Genomic DNA, 20,046 nt, shown 5'->3' with positions numbered 1-20,046 from the left:
GAAATATCAGAAAAATTGTGAGAAAGGTTTAAAACTCCAACAGTCTTGTCATGTTATTCTGGCTAGTTTCCATATCAGCTTATTACTGCTATTACCCAGGAAACAATTCGAATTCATTTGTGAGGGAAACAGAAATGTTCACATTCTCAATTACTGATATTAGCATATGTGTTGTAATAGTCTTGAAGTTATGAATCCCCAATAAGGCCTTACATCAGAAAATTTTGAACCCATGAATACTGCGTACACTGAATAAAGTCCACATAGATTTAGTTTCAAATTGCCAGGCACAGAGGGAGGTCCTTGGAAGAAAGAAGAAATAGGTGAGTGATCATTTGGTAAGGCACAGGACAAACTGGGTGGTCAGATTCTATAGCTGGACAAATTTCCTTTTATCTGCCTTATACAGCAGTGAATTTCACATTAAGAAGAGGCTTAGCAGCAGTTGCTCTCTAGTTAAGCAACAAAGGCTGTGGTCAGCATTGCTTAGTGTTAAGTTGCCTCTGTGTTTTCCTTGGTACCTGTAGTATTTCAGAGTTTGACTCCTGGACACAACTTCCCTTCAGAATATGTGTATCTGTGGTGTTGAAGTCCTTTCTATAAGATGCAGAATTTGTATATGGCCTTTACACATCTTCCTATATTCCTCATAACACGTATAGGTTACAGATAAAATCTACTTGAATATAGATTCTACGGAAATACCTGTTTTGTTGTATAGATCAGAAATAATAAGAAAAAAGTTTATACATGTTCAGTATTGGCGTAGTTTTTTAACCTCTGATTTGTTTAATCTGTTAGATATGAGACCTGTGAATACAGACTCTATTGATATATTATGAACGAACTGTCTCTTTGACAGTATATCCATGCTTATTTGGTCAGGACTTACTTGAAGGACATGACATTTCATTGAAAACCACACAAAGGTATGGTGGAAGAAGAAAGATATATCTTTGTTTCCAGATAGTAATTTGTGTCTGGAACAACAGCTGATTTCAGCATAGTACTCATATTTTTGCTCCTCAACTCTGACAGAACAACAGTATTGTCAAAAGAACAATCCATCAGATAAGCTTTAATGGTAGCTGAGGTACTGTCCACAGGCTGTGTGCAAATCAAAAACAGAAGTGTAGGAAGACTCAAGAAAATGTATCCCTAACACAGCATTGAAAGACTCTCCTTCCAGCCCACAATTTCTTCTGGGTTATTTCACTATGTCTTGTGAAAACCTCAATACTGAGAGCTCGATAAAGGCTCATTTGTTTTGGTTCCCTGTTGTGAATCTATCTTATGTCTGAGAGTTATTTTCTCAATTAGGCCTTTGAACATGAATATATTGCAGAGCTTAAACATAACCACATTAGGCTTTCCATTTAATACAGTTTTCAGTATGTATGATTCATGACAGATATTTTATATTTGCCATTTTCCCCTAAAAGTCTAGGGAATTGTTATACAAGTTATAAGTGATATGTCTGCAAGAACAAAGAAATATGGCATAAACAGCTCAAAATCATTTGACGAGAGTCCTACTCTGTTTATTTTGCATACAACTTAGCAACAATTCTTGGTTTCCCCTGGGAACATGTGAAATGCAATACCCAAATAGAATCATAGGCTGTTAATGTGAGCATTTGTTGTTTCGAAAGTTTTCTCAAAAGTACAAGAAGTAACATTGGCCTGAAGGTTAGTAAAGGAAAGTTCTGAGCCTGGATCTACTGAGTTTTATTTGGTTCACCTCAGGTAACTCATGACTTCGTCGAAGCCAAATTTCCTCCTTCATATGTGTAAGCTTATTCACATTCAACATTTTTCTAAGCTATGAAAAATCAAAGACAAAGCACCATTTACCCTGTCTGGGCTCCAGCCCACCCTCCAGGCTGATGCTATGGTTTGCATAAGTCTCCTTAAGCTGTCTATCTTTCTATAGAGCTGAATTTTCTAGAGATCTCAAAAGTTATATATTGGTATTGACCCTGTTTGCATTCCAGAAAGGTAAGACCTGATTGCTGAAGATACCACTCATTTTGGAGATAGGGCATAGAAAAAATAATTTGGATGCAATCTAGAAGTCTTCCTCATATCCCCAAGAAATAGCTCTCATAGTATTGGGAGGCCCTATGCAAGATGCCAAAGGAAAAACAATCAATAGTCCTATTCAATTGCAATACCTATAAACCACAGAGACCATCATGGTAATGCATTCCAAAAAGTGCAATAGTGATACGCATATCGTGGGGATAACCAACAGCCATTTGATTAGACTTAAGACCTGCTAAAAAGGAGGCAATTCATACCTGACAGTGTAATAACCATATCAGGTGAGGCCATGGAACCTGAAGGAGAATCTACTACTGCCAATTTCCTGAATGAGCACACCTCTAACTGCACTCTAAATATCCGTGTTGATATCACAGAAAAGTATAATTCTTACCCCTCATCAAAGAAGCTTTTTAAAATAGAAGACAGACTCCATTATAGAAAGCCACAACCAGTCAACTAACTCTTGGTTGCCTATTCCAAATTAATATGTTTCTACACAACCCCCATATTTAATGCTTGGGAACATTGAGGAACTGGAGGGAAAAAACTATAAGAGCCATAGGGTCAGGATATTTTCTGAGAGATAGTGTCCTTTTTTTTGTAAGGCAAAGAATACAAAGAGAAAGAAGGTATGGGGGAGGTTAGATATGGGAAGCGTTGAGGAAGAAGAAGGGTCTAAATAGATTGTATAAAATTTCTAGAGAAGGGAAATTGTACATTATTAAAAGTTATGTGATAGTTTATCTGGTACATCAAACATAATCCAATTGTCAAAATGACTCAAGTTGTCAGAATTCACTAAATCTCTGTGAAGTTTACAGGTATTAATTCCTACAGTAAATATTTTAGTATCCAAGGCTTAATAGATTTCGAAGGTAAAAACTGTTGAATTCATGTATCAGCTTGGTGGTATAGTTTTCTGTACCTATGAGAACAACATTGCTATAAATTAGAAGATTTCCGCAAGGCCCTGGGTTCGATCCCCAGCTCCGAAAAAAAAAAAAAAAGAAAAAAAAAAAAGAAGATTTCATTTTGTGCCTTTATTTTTTCAATTGAGTTTTTCTTGTGTGTGTTTTGTCTGCTTCTCTCAGTGAAAGTTCTTCGACTTTTTTTTTTTTTATTGTTTCAGTAAACAAGCATTACCCGATAAAAGGAAAGAGCTAGATCGGTAACTTCACAAACTCTCAGTGATGTTTGTCTGACGTGTGTTGCCCCAGTTTTGTAAAATGAGAAGCCAGGCCATCTCAGTTCTCTCTCTAAGCAGTACCAGCTGTCTTCTCTTTCCAACACTGCAGAGATGCTTTGAAGCGACTTCTGAATTGTTGGCAACATGAGTGCAGAAAGATGTGAAGACCATAATAGCTGGGAAAGGTTATCCAGCCTCACATAATTGACTATGGCAATATAAAATATTGCCTGCTCTGTTTGGTAATGAAGCAGATATTGCTTTCTTTCCTGTTTGAAAGGGAACAAAGCAAACAGAATTGCCTTTGTTGTTAAGTTTCCAGGTTAAAAGTCGAAAATCTGGGTTGTAAAGTATGCCTTTACTGGCTGTGTTTGGGAAATTGTCATTCAATCCTGTTGCACAGACAATATGTTTCAGCCTAATGAATCCTGCACTTTTCCCACCAACTATTTAGTAGAGGGCAGAGGGGCTCCTAAGACAGAAACCAGTCATTTAAAAAGTATTTACCTCCACACAACAGTCAAATAAAGTCAATTTTCTCTCTGACTCTGTTTCTCTGTCTGTCTCTGTCTCAGTCTCTCTGTGTCTCTCTCTGTCTCTCTGTCTCTTTGTCTCTTTCTAAACACACACACACACACACACACACACACACACACACACACACACACACACACACACACACCCCTCTCAGAAGAGGATGTTTAACTAACTATATTAGATTTTTCTTTTCTTGCTAAAGAGAAATCACAATCTAGCATTACTTTGCAGAGCAGAAATTGTTAGTCATGTGTTAATACCATCCAGAGTGCTTAGGTCTAGAAGCAAATTTTAAGTGAAAAAAAATTTCTTTGTTCTCGTTGCCATTATGTTATTTGAAACCAAAGGGTAAGTTAGACTTAATCTTGCTTTTACTTTGTGTGGTCTCAGGGCTATTTGCTTGCTGGAGTCTGACAGGCATCTAGGAAAGCAGCTGTGAAAGGACCAGCTTTGTTCTCTCCATATTCATTACCCTACCTTTAAAAATGAATGTGACAAGACACCCTTAAACAACAAGGCCATTATAAGAACTCCTCCGAGGAGCTTTAATAATTTAAGCGTTAGTCAAGCAGTTTTTGTAAGACAAAACCACTCTGGTGCACTTCAGAAACATATATAGGGGCAGGATAAAAATTTACCTTTATATATTTATATGTTAAACCAAGAAAACAAAATCAAATTCAATCTAAGCTGGAAGGTAATGGAGGCTATCTCGGTTTACAAAGAACAACAGAAATGCCCTTTCCTAGGCATTATACAGGTAACGCAAGGAAGTCTCCAAAGAGATGCACGAAATATTTATTGATGAGGACACGGTACACTCCCGAATTACACAGGGCCATGACAATGATTAAACATGTGGTGGCCGTGAAGAGAGATGCCGAGGTTTTAATGTAGAAAGTATTGATTAACTGGTGAATCTCAACAGTTTGTTTGCTGCAGTTACTTGTAACATGGGGAGAGATGAAAATAACGTGAATATTTGAAGACTACATTTCTTTCTTTTTTTTTTTATTAACTTGAGTATTTCTTATATACATTTCGAGTGTTATTCCCTTTCCCGGTTTCCGGGCAAACATCCCCCTCCCCCCTCCCCTTCCTTATGGGTGTTCCCCTCCCAGCCCTCCCCCCATTGCCGCCCTCCCCCCACCAGTCTAGTTCACTGGGGGTTCAGTCTTAGCAGGACCCAGGGCTTCCCCTTCCACTGGTGCTCTTACTAGGATATTCATTGCTACCTATGAGGTCAGAGTCCAGGGTCAGTCCATGTATAGTCTTTAGGTACTGGCTTAGTCCCTGGAAGCTCTGGTTGCTTGGCATTGTTGTACATATGGGGTCTCTAGCCCCTTCAAGCTCTTCCAGTTCTTTCTCTGATTCCTTCAACAGGGGTCCTATTCTCAGTTCAGTGGTTTGCTGCTGGCATTCGCCTCTGTGTTTGCTGTATTCTGGCTGTGTCTCTCAGGAGCGATCTACATCCGGCTCCTGTCGGTCTGCACTTCTTTGCTTCATCCATCTTGTCTAATTGGGTGGCTGTATATGTATGGGCCACATGTGGGGCAGGCTCTGAATGGGTGTTCCTTCAGTCTCTGTTTTAATCTTTGCCTCTCTCTTCCCTGTCAAGGGTATTCTTGTTCCCCTTTTAAAGAAGGAGTGAAGCATTCACATTTTGATCATCCGTCTTGAGTTTCATTTGTTCTAGGCATCTAGGGTAATTCAAGCATTTGGGCTAATAGCCACTTATCAATGAGTGCATACCATGTATGTCTTTCTGTGATTGGGTTAGCTCACTCAGGATGATATTTTCCAGTTCCAACCATTTGCCTACGAATTTCATAAACTCGTTGTTTTTGATAGCTGAGTAATATTTCATTGTGTAGATGTACCACATTTTCTGTATCCATTCCTCTGTTGAAGACTAAATTTCTTATAAAAGTGGAGCTAAATAAATGAAGATTTTTCTTGTCCCATTCATAGATGTATTGTATAATGAATTGATCAATTTGTTTTTGTTAAAGATTTATTTACTTATTATAGATAAGCACACTGTAACTGTCTTCAGACACACCAGAAGAGGGCATCAGATCCCATTACAGATGGTTGTGAGACACCATGTGGTTGCTGGAATTTGAACTCAGGACCTCTGGAAGAGCGGAAAGAGCAGTCAGTGCTCTTAACCACCGAGCCATGTCTCCAGCCTGAATTCATCAGTTTGAAGTGAGAAAATGTAAGTACAGAATCAGGTCAACTTCAAAATCACTCACATTGTTTTCTTTCATCTGCCGTCTCTATGTGAAATAAGTATACTTCCTGGGGGCCCAGTGTAGTATCCAAGAGTCAAATGGAAAGGGACCTTAAACTAAACAGAAAAGTAGGTATTTTTAGTGGTATTTTTGATTACATAGATCCTGCATAGCTAGGTGCTATGTCAATTGTATCATATCTTAGGTACTCTCCTGATTGTCTCACCGCCGGTCTTTTTCTCTATTGCTTAGGACATAAAATATGACTTGGGATATAGTTATACCAATGTAAACAGGCATTTTTAAAAGGCAGCTGTGTCCACAGGGTTAGAGTAGGCTGTAAGCGAAAGGAGCTCAGGACTCAAAAGTGATTAAACCATGTTTCCTATCTGGTTTCTTAGCTCACTCTGCATGGTATGCTCCAGTGTACCCCCGATTTCCCACTGGCCAATAATAATGACACAGGAGCAAAAGGGACACCAGGACCTCACTCTGTGAATTTCGTTTGGTGTTCATGGAAAAAATAAAGCAGAGTCAGGTGTCAAAGGGAACACCAAAGTTGAGTTGTGAGGGCAAATAGGGTCAGGTAGCAACTTGTTTGTGATACACCCCATTTCTTCTCTTAGATTTATTTTATTGCCATTATTTTATTTATGTGTTTGTACACATATGTGCATGTACCTGCAGAGACCAGAAGCAGACCCTGGAGGTAGAATACAGGTGGAATACAGCACCCAATGTGGGTTCTGGGAAATAAACTCTGTTCCTCTGCTGGATCAGCAAACATTCTTAACCATTTTCCCTGTGCTGTCCCTGAAATGCCTGTTGTCACCCGAGGCTCCGGGGACATCCTTGGAGATAGCAGCAGAATGTGAGAGCCAGGATATTCAGAAAAAGGGCCATGAAATGCATGATACAAGTATACTCAGCTATCCAAAACAATGACTTCATGAAGTTCAGAGGCAAATGGGTGGAACTAGAAAGTGTCATCCTGAGTGAGGTAACCCAATCATAAAACACACACACATTGTATGCACTTACTGATAAGTGAGTATTAGCCTAAAAGCTTGGATGACCCAAGATACAATCCACAGACCACATGAAGCTCAAGAAGGACACTCAAAGTGTAGATGCTTCACTCCTTCTTAAAGGGGGGAATAAAAATATTCATAGGAGGAGATATGGAGATAAAATTTGGAGCAGAGACTGAAGGAATGGCCATACAAAGCCTGCCCTGCCTGGGGATCTGGCCCACATATATACATCCATCAAACCTACACAATATTGATGAAGCCAAGAAGTGCATGCTGACAGGAGCCTGATATAGCTGTCTCCTGAGAGGCTCAGCCAGAGCATGACAAATACAGAGGCGAATGCTAGCAGCAAACCACTGAATTGAGAATGGGGTCCCCATTGGAGGAGTTAGAGAAAGGTTTGAATGTGCTGAAGTGGCCTGCAACCCCATAAGATCAACAATGCCAACCAACCAGAGCTCCCAGGGATTGAACCACTACCCAGAGTACAAAAGGACAGACCCATGGCTCCAGCTGCATATGTAGCAGAGAATGGCCTAGTTGGCACTAATGGGAGGAGAAGTCCTTGGTCCTGCCAAGGCTGGATCCCCAAGTGTAGGGAAATGTCAGGGCAGGAATGTCAGGGGAATGTCTGAAGGGGGTGGTTGGGAACAGGGAACACCTTCATATAAGAAGGGGTATAGGGGTTGTTATAGGGGGCTTATGGATGGGAAACCAGGAAGGGGAATAACATTTGAAATGTAAATAAAAAAATATCCAGTAAAGAAAAAGAAATGCATGTTGGGGATAGGCACAAGCATTGCAACAATGTTACAGCAGCTATGGTTGCCTGCACTGGGGCTACAAAAGACTGGGCAGTCAACAGCTAAGTTTGAGGATGGGTTCTTGTAGCACCACCCCTTCCTGCTGAACTATCAGATAATGATAAATTCAGGGAGAGAGGAAGTGTTTATCTTCATTGGGTATCTACTGGTGAGTTCACAAGACTATATTGGACAGTTTCAAACCCATGGTCACACAGAGAGCCCTGCTAATATTGGGCCACAAAATGAAGCAAAACAATATGAATGTAGAAGAGTATTTTTTTAAACAGGGAGGGAGGATTAAGAGGGGTGTGAAAAATAAGAGTGTAAGGAATCCTAGTAAATGTGTATGGAATTGTCAAAGAACAAATTTAATTTTTTAAAGTATCATCTCCATAGATGATGAAAGTGTGAATTTGAGTCAGGAGTAATGATCAAAAATTTTGTATAGAATTGTGTTTCATAGTGTTGATATCTAAGTACATATTATATTAAGGCATGAATATTTATTTTAGACATCATAAAATATACCTATTTCTATATATTTGGTATAAGTGTCAAATTATGTTTGACTATAATATATGACTAATATATAATAGTATATGCAATATACTAAAGTGTATAATAAGTCATATACTTGCATATATATTTTGTAGTAGATAAGGAAATGTTAGGTTAATTTTTATTACTGTATATTAGTTACAAAATAATATATTTCACTGTGGTATTTTCATGAATGCATATGATATATTCTATTCATCTTCAACCTCATAATAAACTTAGATATGCAGTCATCTTTATTGTATGCTGGCTTTGACTCCATCTAATTCATACACAGGGTAGACGAGTTGATCAAATGGTAGTTTTATCTTTCACAAGTTATCCAAAGTATGTGATATGTTTCTCAAACTTCGTGGAGTACATAATGTATATGTATCTGTTTTCATCTCTACACCCTGCAGTATTGATACATAGTTTCAGAGTTACCTACTCTTTCTGTGTAGTATGGCCTAGTATCTTTTTTACAATATTACTCTTGTACTTTGAGGCAATTATTCAATAAGGATTACTTGAAATATAGACAGCAGAATGCCAGGAACAGTCGTTCTGGTAACCAGTCGATAACTACAAAGTGACACACACACACACACACACACACACACACACACACCACACACACACACACACACACACACACACACGCACGCACACACACACATATCTATATCTATCTATCTATCTATCTATCTATCTATCTATCTATCTATCTATAAATAATGTGGATATACTAAACAAATAATTATTCATATCTGAGACAGGATAGAAGTATGAGAGCTCAGTATTCTCTTTAAAATGGAGCACAATTTGAGTGCATCACTTCAATATTTCTGGAAATTTACTTTTAATATATTCAGACCATAGTTAATTATAGATAACTTGAACCATGGAAACAAAACTGAATGTGGAGGCATTAGTCTATATATTTGAGATCATACCACCAGAAATCTGTATTTCAACTCAGTGATTATCAATGTATAACCAGTTTTAATCCAAATTCCTAAATATTTTCATCCTGTTTTTCCTGACCAGATATTGAAGGAAATCTTAGATATAGTAGCATTTGTTTAAATATTTTCACCTATATTACAAGTGCAAATTCTGTTTAAAAATAATACATTTTCAGTGTTTCCATAACTGAAAATAAACAAAAATTAACATCAAAACAACGATTCCTTGATCTAATCAGCTATTGGTATTCAGATTTCTCCCAGGTGCTTTTATACATGCTTCAGAAACCACACACCTAGGGGAGATAATTTTTTTTGTAATAATCACTGCTGTTGGTAGAGATGATGACTTTTGCAGTGTAGAAATTCACTTGGTGCAAATACCTGATGGTTTGACTTTCAGGTTCATAGATTTGGTTAATTTTCATGAAAACACGAGCCTCTTCTTAGCTGTTTTCTTCAGACCAAGGACTCTTTTGAGGTATTGGCCTCCCTTTACAAATGTCACAAAAGAAGCTAAACTGTCTAAATAAACAAACCCAAGTGTCCAATGACATTTAATCTGAGTGCTTACCGTTTCTGTGGCGACCACAGCTCCAATGGATCTTCTGTGTGTTCTTTCATCTATCTTATCTTGTCAGAAATCTTAGTTTGACCTTTCCTTTCCCCCACGATCTATACATATAGTAGAATTCTAAAAGTATTTTTGGCAATCAAAATTCTCTTCTGATCCTTGTGTGAAAAAAAGAAACATTTATGATCTTGAAAAAGCATATGTTAACTTCCTTTGAATTCTTTAGATCAGATAAAAGATAAATTTGCCATTTTAGAGTATAACATTGAAAAGATTTGCCTTCAAAGAGGACCCAGTCAGTAGTGCTTTTTTATCTTGGGGAATTTATATTTTTTTAAAGGAAACAGCAACCAAATTTGAAAACCAGAGGGCAGTCAATGGATCAACGTTTCAAAGAACCATGTCTCAAAAAATAGAGCTTTTGATTTCTTAAAATGATCTCTGAAGTCCCATCTTGAAATACATAAATCAACAAATTGAATTTTAATGGAAAATCAAGGGTATTTTTTGAAAAGCTTATAAATGTGGCTTTCAAAAACCTGAAGCCAGAGAATTATCTGCTTGTAACAACAGCGTTGACTTTACCCCAACAACTTCGTTTTTAAACAAGAGGATAAAATATGAAGGACAAATGAAGGAAGAAACTTGTTTAAAATAACAGGCCCAAACATCTCACCCTTTGTTGCTTTAATCGTCTGCCAGCTCAGCCCACTGGCTGTCCATCACCCCCTAGATCTAAATCTTATATTCTTCCTGCACTTCAGGGGAGTAAAAGTTGTCTATAACCCTATCATTTATTTGCTATTTGATGACAAAAGTCAATTAGAAAATTATGCCATCATGTTACATCCAATGATCTATTGAATATATCAATAGTGATTTTTCTCTAACTCATATAATAATACTGAAGATACAGAAGCTTATGAGTTCACGTACATTAAGTTTTTCACAGCCGTTCTGTGAGACTGCACTAGAATAATTTCTGTGTAGAAGTGGAGGCTCCAGAGCCATAGGTTTGGATAATATAAGCCTTGCTGTCTGGTAATTGTCAGGGACATTCTCCTTTTGACAGTACTATGTATTTAACCTGGGCCCTTAGGCATGCTTCAAGAGTGCTCTATTAATGAGCTACAAGACCAGCCCCTTGGGGGATACTTTACGTTTTGGAATCATGATTTGCAATTTGCATTTGCATTTTGTTTCACTGAATTGATTTTTTTCCCTAGGAGTTCATGTCAGAAAAGGCAAAATAAAAAATAATAAAGAGAAGAAGAGTTTCTGGCTAAGGAGAACTTCCCACCAAGAAAAGCTGGGTAAATATGTAAGTATGCAGTAGAAAAATGAGATTCATCATACAATATGCTAGGAAATGCCCTTTAGAGGGTAACAAGGGTCCTGAAGTTAGGTGGGTATTCCTCATTTCTTTTCTTGTGTGTTCTGTTAAGGAGGACAAAGGAGGGTATCACTTTCACTCTCTGCCAAGATTCAGCCTTAGGATATTTACAAACAATATGTAGTCATTGAGAAATTATGTTATTTTTCGTCCAGGGCTGTGATAACAGCTATGATGATAATATGTCTTGAACAGACGAAATTATTAAATCTTAAATTCGAATACCTGTGCATAGTCAAGTAATATGTCACACGTTATGTCTTAATTTTGAATATGTATATATTTCATTCATATTTTAAAGTGAATTCTCTGTGTCGAAAGGTCTGAAATGGGACACACCATCCTTCTTGCCATCAGTACAATCCACTTTTGACTAATTAATTCAGTTTCATCTGTTTCTGACATCTCTTCTTTCTTGTTAATAGGAGAGTTTTGCTTAACTCTGATGTGTGGGTTTATATGAAAGCCTTAGAAGTGCTCTGAGTTTGGGGTGTTATGGAGTAGAGTTTTCATTTTATAAAGTAGAAGTTTTTCTTATCAGATCTCCTCCTGATATTATCAGAACAAAGTATTTTAATATTATTACTTCAATAAAATTTTTTTGCTCCTTCCTATAAAAGAAAATATGAGAGTTCTTGATGATTTTGAACAGTCACTACAGGAATCTCAAGACCTCAGTAGAGTTTATAAAAATGATTTCTTCTCCCAATTAATGAAAAAAACCCTAATAAATAAAGTTATAAACTACAAACTATTTTTTTGAGATTGTAACGTAAATACATTATTTCTCCATCTCTTCTTCCCTTCAAATCCTCCCATATAACTCTCTTTCAAATTCATGCCCTCCTTCCATTAATTATTGCTAGCATAAATATTTATTTGCACACACTATATTGTGCATTATGTTACTTACATGTAGTCTCTTTAGGGATGGTCTTCTGGGATTGGATAAGCAACTAGTGTGATCTTCTCTGGAGAAGACAATTTTTCCCACTCTTGTCCTTATTCCTTAGTTATTTGCAGTTCTTTGTGAAGGGGTAAAGCCTTTGCCATGTCTCTTGCCTTTGCTCATCTCATGTTTAGGCAGTCATGTTGGTGAGAATTTATGGATGTAGCTTCTGACATTTCTAGGAGATAGAATCTCACAGCAAATTCCCTGATCCTCTGGTTCTTATAATCTTCCCAACCACTATTCCGCAATATTCCCTGAGCCTTAGGTGAGGGGTTGTTTTGTGCCTGAATCCATTAGGGTGGGGTTTCAGAACTCTCATTTTAGTTGGTTGGGATATTTTTAAATGTTTTCTGTCTGTTGAAAAGAGAAGTTTCCATGATGGGGAATAAGAACTGTGAGTATAAGGACATGTACTTAGAGTATATTTAGGTTTAGGAATTGTATTGGCTTAAACAAGAGGTAGTTTTCCTCCTAGATACATGACAAGACTTTCCTGGGTAGTTAGCAAGGTTTACGGTACTAGAAATGATTTTCCTTCTATCAAGGAGGTCTTAAGTCTAATCAGAGAGCTGTTGGTTACTGCCAAGGTATGTGTGTTAATATTGTACTATTAGTGTTATTGTGACAAATTGGTTTGGTTGTGTTAGTTGGTTGGGGTTTGTTTGTTTGTTTGTTTGTTTGTTTGTTTTTCTGATTCATGGGCATCACAGCTAGGTACAGCTCTTGCCTGCGATTTATTTGAAAACATCATTGTGCTGGGTCAGCAAGCTCATATTGTTTCCATGAATACTTTTCTTTAGGTTCCTTTGTACCGAGATTGTCAATCTTGTTTAAAACTTGATTGGATCTGTATTGAACTAAAAGACAAAATTTTCTGAGTTCCTGTGGGCATTTACAGGAAAGACCATTTGAAAGGAGAAGACCCTCTGCTTGAGTCTAGAGTGGATAGTACCTTTCAGCTTGTGGCCCAGAGATGAAGAGGTTTGAGGAAAGGTAATGCAGTAAATAGAGCTATCTGCCTAACTACAGTAACCCTTGCTGCCTGCACTCTTCTGCTGGTGTCTCTGCAGTTGCCCTTTCCCTGCATATGACTTCAAATTGGCCTTCCAGAGTTGACTGAAGATCAATAACTCTCTAGGAATCTTCAGACCTTCAGTGCCAGACTAGGACTGGTGCAGCGTCTGACTTCTTGGAATGAACAGCTACTGGGTTCTCAGTATCTCTACTATAAAGTTTATAACTGTTTGATTCATGCAGGCTATACTGTGTAATCCATTCTATTAAATTTTTAAACTTTATTTCTCCAGTGAAGTCTGCCTAAGTCCAAGGGGTGACTGATGTGTTTACTTACCATTTGTCCCAGATACTCCTGTGGAATGTGAACTCCTAACCCACAAGAGTGGTGGGTGAAGTGTATGCTGGCAGTAGAAAGAGAAAATCAAGGGCTTTGTACTACACTTGGACCAGTATTCCCTGCAAGGAGTCGATGTGCACAAAGGAGGCTGTCTGACTGTAGTGCAGTCTGTGAACCCTTACGTAGCTCCCACAGTTTCAGGTGTGCCCTTTACAATTTCTTTGCTGGGTTCTCGACATTTCATTTTATTTAACAGTGAGTTGGTTTGTTAGGTTTATTAGGAAAATATGTTTGAAATTTTTTATTGATATCACTGAATATTTTCTCCCATTTTATAGAATTTAATTTGCCATCAATATATGTCTACTACTTTCCCATTTCCCATAGTTTGTAGCTATGATTTTCCACGGTCTTTTAGTGTTTATTATTTTTATTTTTAATATAGTCTATAACTGTTCACTCCTAATTTGAACTTTTTCTACTTTTCGTTTTTAGGCATGCGAGTTGTTTCCATGCTCTGTTCCTTTAAATTTTAAAATATTTTGACATGATCATTTTGAAGTTATTTGCCTTTCTTTCTTCCTTTCTTTCTTTTTCTCTTTCTTTCCTTCTTTCTTTCTTTCTTTCTTTCTTTCTTTCTTTCTTTCTTTCTTTCTTTCTTTCTTTCTTTCTTTCCTAGATCCACAAAGATATACTGTTTATTCAAACATAGCAAGGGAAACAAAGGGCTTCTTTCCTCAATTCTCTCTATTTAACATAGCTTTAATAAAGGTATGGCTCCATCTGGTAACCAAACTTAACACTAACAGATGCAAATCCCAGCAATGCTCTGTAGTGGCCTGGATGTCCCAGTCCCTCCTCTGTCTCCAGCTTTGTCAGATTTACCAAGATTCTGTTATCTTCACGCAGGAATCATGTCACAAGTAACTGACCCCACTCTGTGGATAATGAGGTAAATTATGCGATTTGGGGTTTGCTTATCCCCTAGGGGACAGCAAGCCAACGCTTAGCAGCTGTCCTCAGAAGAGACAATTTTGATTAATATCAGATTCATCTGACTCAGTCTATTAAACCTATTAGACCCTGAAGGAAGGATATTCAGATATTAACGATAGACCTTTGCATAATAATTCTACCCTTTTGCCATTCCAAGCATTAACAATCATGTGGTACCTCTGCAAAATCAAGCCTTTGATTCTAGGCAGACACACCCTCTTAACACCTGGGTTCTTCCCTACTCTTACTCCCCCCCAGGAGGAACCTAAGACAAAAAGGTGCCACCACTAGACAAGCAAACTCAGGTCATATAATTCACCTCATTGTCCAGAGTAGGGTCAATGACCTGTGACATAATTCCTGTGTGAAGATAACAATACCCTATTTAATCTGACAAAGACGAAGACAGGAGGGACTGTTGCTACACTACCTGCCAGCCGAGAGCTTGTGCTGAAAGTTTATACACAGTCCTCTGAGCACATTGTCATTTGCCTATCACCGAGTCTCAAGATGGGCCCCGACAAGTTGCCAGTCTCTCCTAGAGGATCTTCATTATTGTGGAGCTGTTGCACAGGGTGGGGGTGGGAAGGAAGCCATTCTATTTCTGTTCTTTACTTTCCACTTCTGGTCACCCACCAGTGGTACTTGCTCACATTATGTGTTCTTCCTAATGTTCATAATCAGCCTTTTGCTATAGTCTCTGTAGTCCACAAGCTTCACGTCTATCACTGTGGCCTTAATTCGAGATTCATCATTGTAGGTCTCCAGTTTGACTCTGATCCTGAACGTATATGGTCGAAAGTTGGCATTCTGGAAGACCTCTTCAAATGCCTGCTCATTCTTCTCTTTGAGTTCCCCAAGGTACACAGTGTTCTGCCCAAGGATGGCCTCCGCAGACTCCTGGAAACATGTCACCCACTGATTCTCCTGAAAATTGGCAATATTTACTGTTAAGATCATGCAGTATTTGAAATTGGGAAATTCCCCGTCAAACTTCTCGCATTGACCCACTCTGCTGATCACTCACTTTCTTATTGCAGACCTGGTACATCCAGTTCCCTTTGTGAAGAAACACCATTGTTGCCACAGTGCTGAAACAGTCCGACTGGTTGCCCTGGCCCAGGTTCTCTGATGTAGCTTCCTACAGAGTTTTCCAGTTGGTATTGCTCCCTCCAGTCCCTCTACTCCTGAGATCAGAGATGGAAACACTATCTAAGGCTTGGCCTTCTGAATCAAACCATCCATAGAGCTTATGTGCCTCTAGGATGTCAGGATTCAAAATGACAGGGCTAGATGATAGGACCAAGAGGCTCTGTCCACCAAAGTCAGAAACTCAGGCTTCTTTGATAGCCATCACAGGCTGCCTAAAACCATCAAATTTGTCAGCGTCTTCTCCTTACAGAATCATAGTCACCATTTTCCCTGACATGTTCATCAAATAGATATTTCTCTTAGCAATTTCTGTGTTGTTAGACTTCACTGTGATTTTAGTTCAATCTTCATAGCTCTTGCAGATTCCAATTATGTCTACAAATGAGTCTTTAGACTTGCTCTCTAGGTCACCGATCCCTGTGAAATCAAACTGAACTGTGGATAAGTGATGACCACCTTCACACGGAAGGACAGAAGTCTCGTTATTGAAGGTCATCTCATAGTCATTTTTAACCACTGAGAATTGTTTATTAGCAATCTTCAGAGTGCCCTTTGAGAAGTAATATACTTTGTTCACTTCAACAAGGGGAAAGAACTTGTTCACCTGCTCATTGAAAGCAGTAGCTCTGATTTCACCACTTAAATTTACAAGTTCTATAGAGAAAAGCTTTCCTTCCACGTGGGAATTGCTCCAGGTACAGATCTGACTTTTGTTAGTGACATGGGCATAAATAGTCCACTTGAATTGGTAAGGGCTGAGGCTGTCGATGGTCACCGCTTTGAATGGGGTCCCACCTGAAGGCTACAGCAGGCCAGTTCCAGCAGGTTTTCCAAATGGCTTTGAGGCACGTTAAGCCTCAGTGGAACCCATTCCCAAGCTCCCATTCTGCGACTGGGGCTTGCTGGCTGGTGGAGTTGCTGCAGAGGCTGGGAAAGAGACTACTTGCTGCTGCCCATGTTCTTCAATATAGGGCACTGGATTCCCAATCTTTAATTCAACTTCATCGGCAGATTCCACAACCTCCGAGTCCATCAAAATAACGACTCCCTCCATCTTTAGGGTGTTGACGATGTACCAGTTGACCTGACAGACACAGCTGCTGGCCAGCTGTCCCCCCATGACCAGGGCATTCAGTGGCATGGCCAACATGAAAGAGGAAAGCATGTTCAATGCATCACTCATAAGCAGTCATTACCAGGGTGGACTATTCCCTGGTAGTAATGGGACAGATGTTAATGACTTGAAGGATGGGTTTTATGGATGTATCTTCCTGCTGCATTGTAGTCACAATGGTCCCCTTGCTCAGGTGTCCTACCATGGCTGCGCTGCTAACTCCTGCACTCACACTCCTTCACTGCCTGAGCTTCTCTCTGCACTTCTTACACTTGTGTGTGTATGTGGAGGTCACAAGACAATGTTTGGAAGTTGGTTCTCTTATTCTACCATGTACCTTTTGGGATTAAACTCAGATCATTAGTCTTGGCAGCAAGTACATTAACCTACTGAGACAACTCACTATCCCTTTAAAGGTATTTTAATTGTTCACATCTTTTCTTTCTTTTTCCTCCTCCTCCCTCTCCTCCTCCTCTTCTTCTTCCTCCTCCTCCTCCTTTTCCTCCTCCTCCTCTTCCTCCTCCCCCTCTTCTTTTTCTTCTTTTTTTTGGGCTTAAAATTATTTCTTGGATAATTTAAGTATTTACATTTCAAATGTTATCACCTTTCTTCTCTCTCCCATACTCCCTTCTCCCTTTCCCCCTGTTTCTATGAGGATGTTTCCACTTCCACCCACCCACTTCTACCTCAATGCCCTGGCATTCCCCTACCTTGGGGAAACAAGCCTTCACAGGACCAAGGGCTTTTCTTCCTATTGATGCTGGACAATGCCATCCTCTGCTACATATGTGGCTGGAGTCATGGGTCCCTCCATGTGTACACGTTGGTTGGTGGTTTAGTCCCTGGGAGATCTGGTGGTATCTGGTTTGTTGATATTGATGTTCTTCCTATGGTGTTGCAAACCCCTTCAGGTCTTTCAGTCTTTTCTCTAACTTCTCCATTGGGGTCTCTTTGTTCAGACCAATGGTTAGCTGCAAGCATCCTCATCTCTATCAGTAGGGCTCTGCAGAGCCTCTCAGGAGACACGCATATCTGGCTCCTGTCAGCAAGCACTTCTTGGCATCAGCAACAGTGACTGGGATGGTGGCTGCATAAGGGATGGATCCCCAGGTGGGGCAGTCTCTGGATGGCCTTTTCTTCAGTCCCTGCTTCATTCTTTGTCCCTGTATTTCTTTCTGTGAGTATTTTGTCCTTCATTCTAAGATGGAATGAAACATCCGTCTTAGATCTTTTGGTCTTTCTTTTTCTTGAGCTTCATATGATCTGTGAATTTTTTCCTTAGGTATTCCAAGATTTTGGGCTAATATCCACTCATCAGTGAGTACGTACCATGTGTGTTCTTTTGTGATTGGTTTACTTCACTTAGGATGATATTTTCTAGTTCCATCCATTTGCCTAAAAATTTCAGGTAGTCATTGTTTTTGATAGCTGAGTAATATTCCCTTGTGTAGATGTACCACATTTTCTGTATCCATTCCTCTGTTGAAGGACATCTGGGTTCTTTCCAGCTTCTGGCTATTATAAATAAGGCTGCGATGAACATAGTGGAGCACGTGTCATTGTGTTTACATCGTTTCTTAATTCTGTGCTTGGTTTTAAATAATTTTCATTTGTGTTCCTGGCCTTTGATTTCATTTTCTAATACATTTAGGTCTAGTCATTGTATTCATCATGAATCTGTTTGTTGTTGTTAAATTTTAATTTTAGGGGATGGAGAAATGTGTTATTGGGTAAATTCATGAATTATTTGAAAGAAGACTTGAGTTCAGTTCCCAGTACCAACATCAGTGGGCTCACAACTGCCTGCAACCCAAGATCCAGGAGCTCTGATACCCTAATTAAAAAATAAAATGAATCTTAATTTATAATTCTCTCTCTCTCTCTCTCTCTCTCTCTTTGTGTGTGTGTGTGTGTGTGTGTGTGTCTGTGTGTGTGTGTGTCTGTGTGTCTGTGTGTTCATATGGTCAAATGTACCTGTAGGATTGCCATGCACATTGAGGCTACTCAAACTTTGTTATCATTTTTTTAGGAACTGTTTTCACTTTGTTTTGAAACAGTCTCTGAGAACTAAGATTCACTCAATAATCTAGACTGAATTCCCAGGTGCCTCCTGTGTCTGCCTCTTCAGAGTTGGTACTGAGAACTAGGTATCAAGCTCTAAGATCAACAAGCACTTTACCAACTGAGATATCTCCTCGACAATCATAAGCCCGTTTTGAATGACAGTTGAGGTCACATCAGTAAAGATATGTAGCTACATGGCTAACTCTAGTAAGACTTGATGTTGCATGAGGCAATTTAGGCATTGTTTCCTTTATTTGATCCCAAAGCCATTCATCCTACCTAATCTTGTAGGTTTTCCCTCTTTTGTGAATCAGTGATGCTTAGGCAAAATGCACATTCATTATAACATTGTGATGTTCATGAACAGACCTTATAATACAGTGCCATACCTTAATTTTGAGTTTGATTTTATTTCTGAGTAAAATGATGTTGAAAAGCATTGCCGTATGATAAAAAATAAGCATTGCAGTTTTGGGAAAACTCTATTAATACTGTTAGGAATTGCAGTTAGACACCAAAGAGGATTTGAAAAACTTTCAAGAAATGCTGGCTCTCTTGATTAATGCAATTGATGCCCCAGGAGCCCAATTTTGTCTTCTCTCTTGCATTAAGTCAATGTTTCTCATGACTTTATAGTAGTATATAGGCATGAGGAATGAGAGTCAATTCGATTGAGAAGAGCTGTGGTATCAGCAGGCTTGCCTGGCAAACTCTACATTGAGTAGTATCTCATGTTTGTCCTGATTAATGATATATTATTTTTTATTGTACCTTAGTTACATCAAATGTGTGGCTTCTTTCTAGCTCAAGGTATTATATATTGGGAAAAACAGGCTAGGATGAGAATCATTCCTTAGAGAATTTTAGCCATGTTTTTTCTATAAGTGAATTTCTAAAGTAAATATTAGCAACAATCATACTAAATAAACAAACAAATAAACAAAAGAAGGAACATGACAGACATGACAGAGATATTTTCATTAATCTTTTGCTATTCCTGACCTTTGTGAGAAATCAGAAAGTTGTGATATCTTTCATGAGTCTATTAAAAGATATTGATTCCATTAGTTTGTCTAGAATAAGAACAGAGAACAAT

At 38.7% G+C, this 20,046-nt stretch overlaps 1 long non-coding RNA gene and 1 pseudogene across 2 annotated transcripts in view; one reads left to right on the top strand and one right to left on the bottom strand.

Moving 5' to 3' along the window:
- The first annotated feature begins 5,117 nt into the window (after positions 1–5,117).
- LOC103694260 (uncharacterized) overlaps positions 5,118–20,046 on the top strand; it is a 159,492-nt gene continuing 144,563 nt past the window's right edge. Inside the window, exons 1-3 of one of the 2 annotated variants that reach the window (XR_005496315.2) lie at positions 5,118–5,990; positions 11,152–11,246; positions 13,634–13,825. This is a non-coding gene — a long non-coding RNA (uncharacterized LOC103694260). The remainder of the gene's footprint in view (positions 5,991–11,151; positions 11,247–13,633; positions 13,826–20,046) is intronic. The other variant, XR_010059943.1, reaches the window with a different exon arrangement.
- Rpa1-ps1 (replication protein A1, pseudogene 1) lies at positions 15,275–17,091 on the bottom strand (annotated as a pseudogene).

This window comes from Rattus norvegicus, chromosome 18 (assembly GCF_036323735.1).
Source record: "Rattus norvegicus strain BN/NHsdMcwi chromosome 18, GRCr8, whole genome shotgun sequence".
Lineage (NCBI taxonomy): Eukaryota > Metazoa > Chordata > Mammalia > Rodentia > Muridae > Rattus > Rattus norvegicus.
The sequence above is the reverse complement of the archived record's forward strand: the minus strand, read 5'-3'. Positions and strand labels throughout refer to the sequence as shown.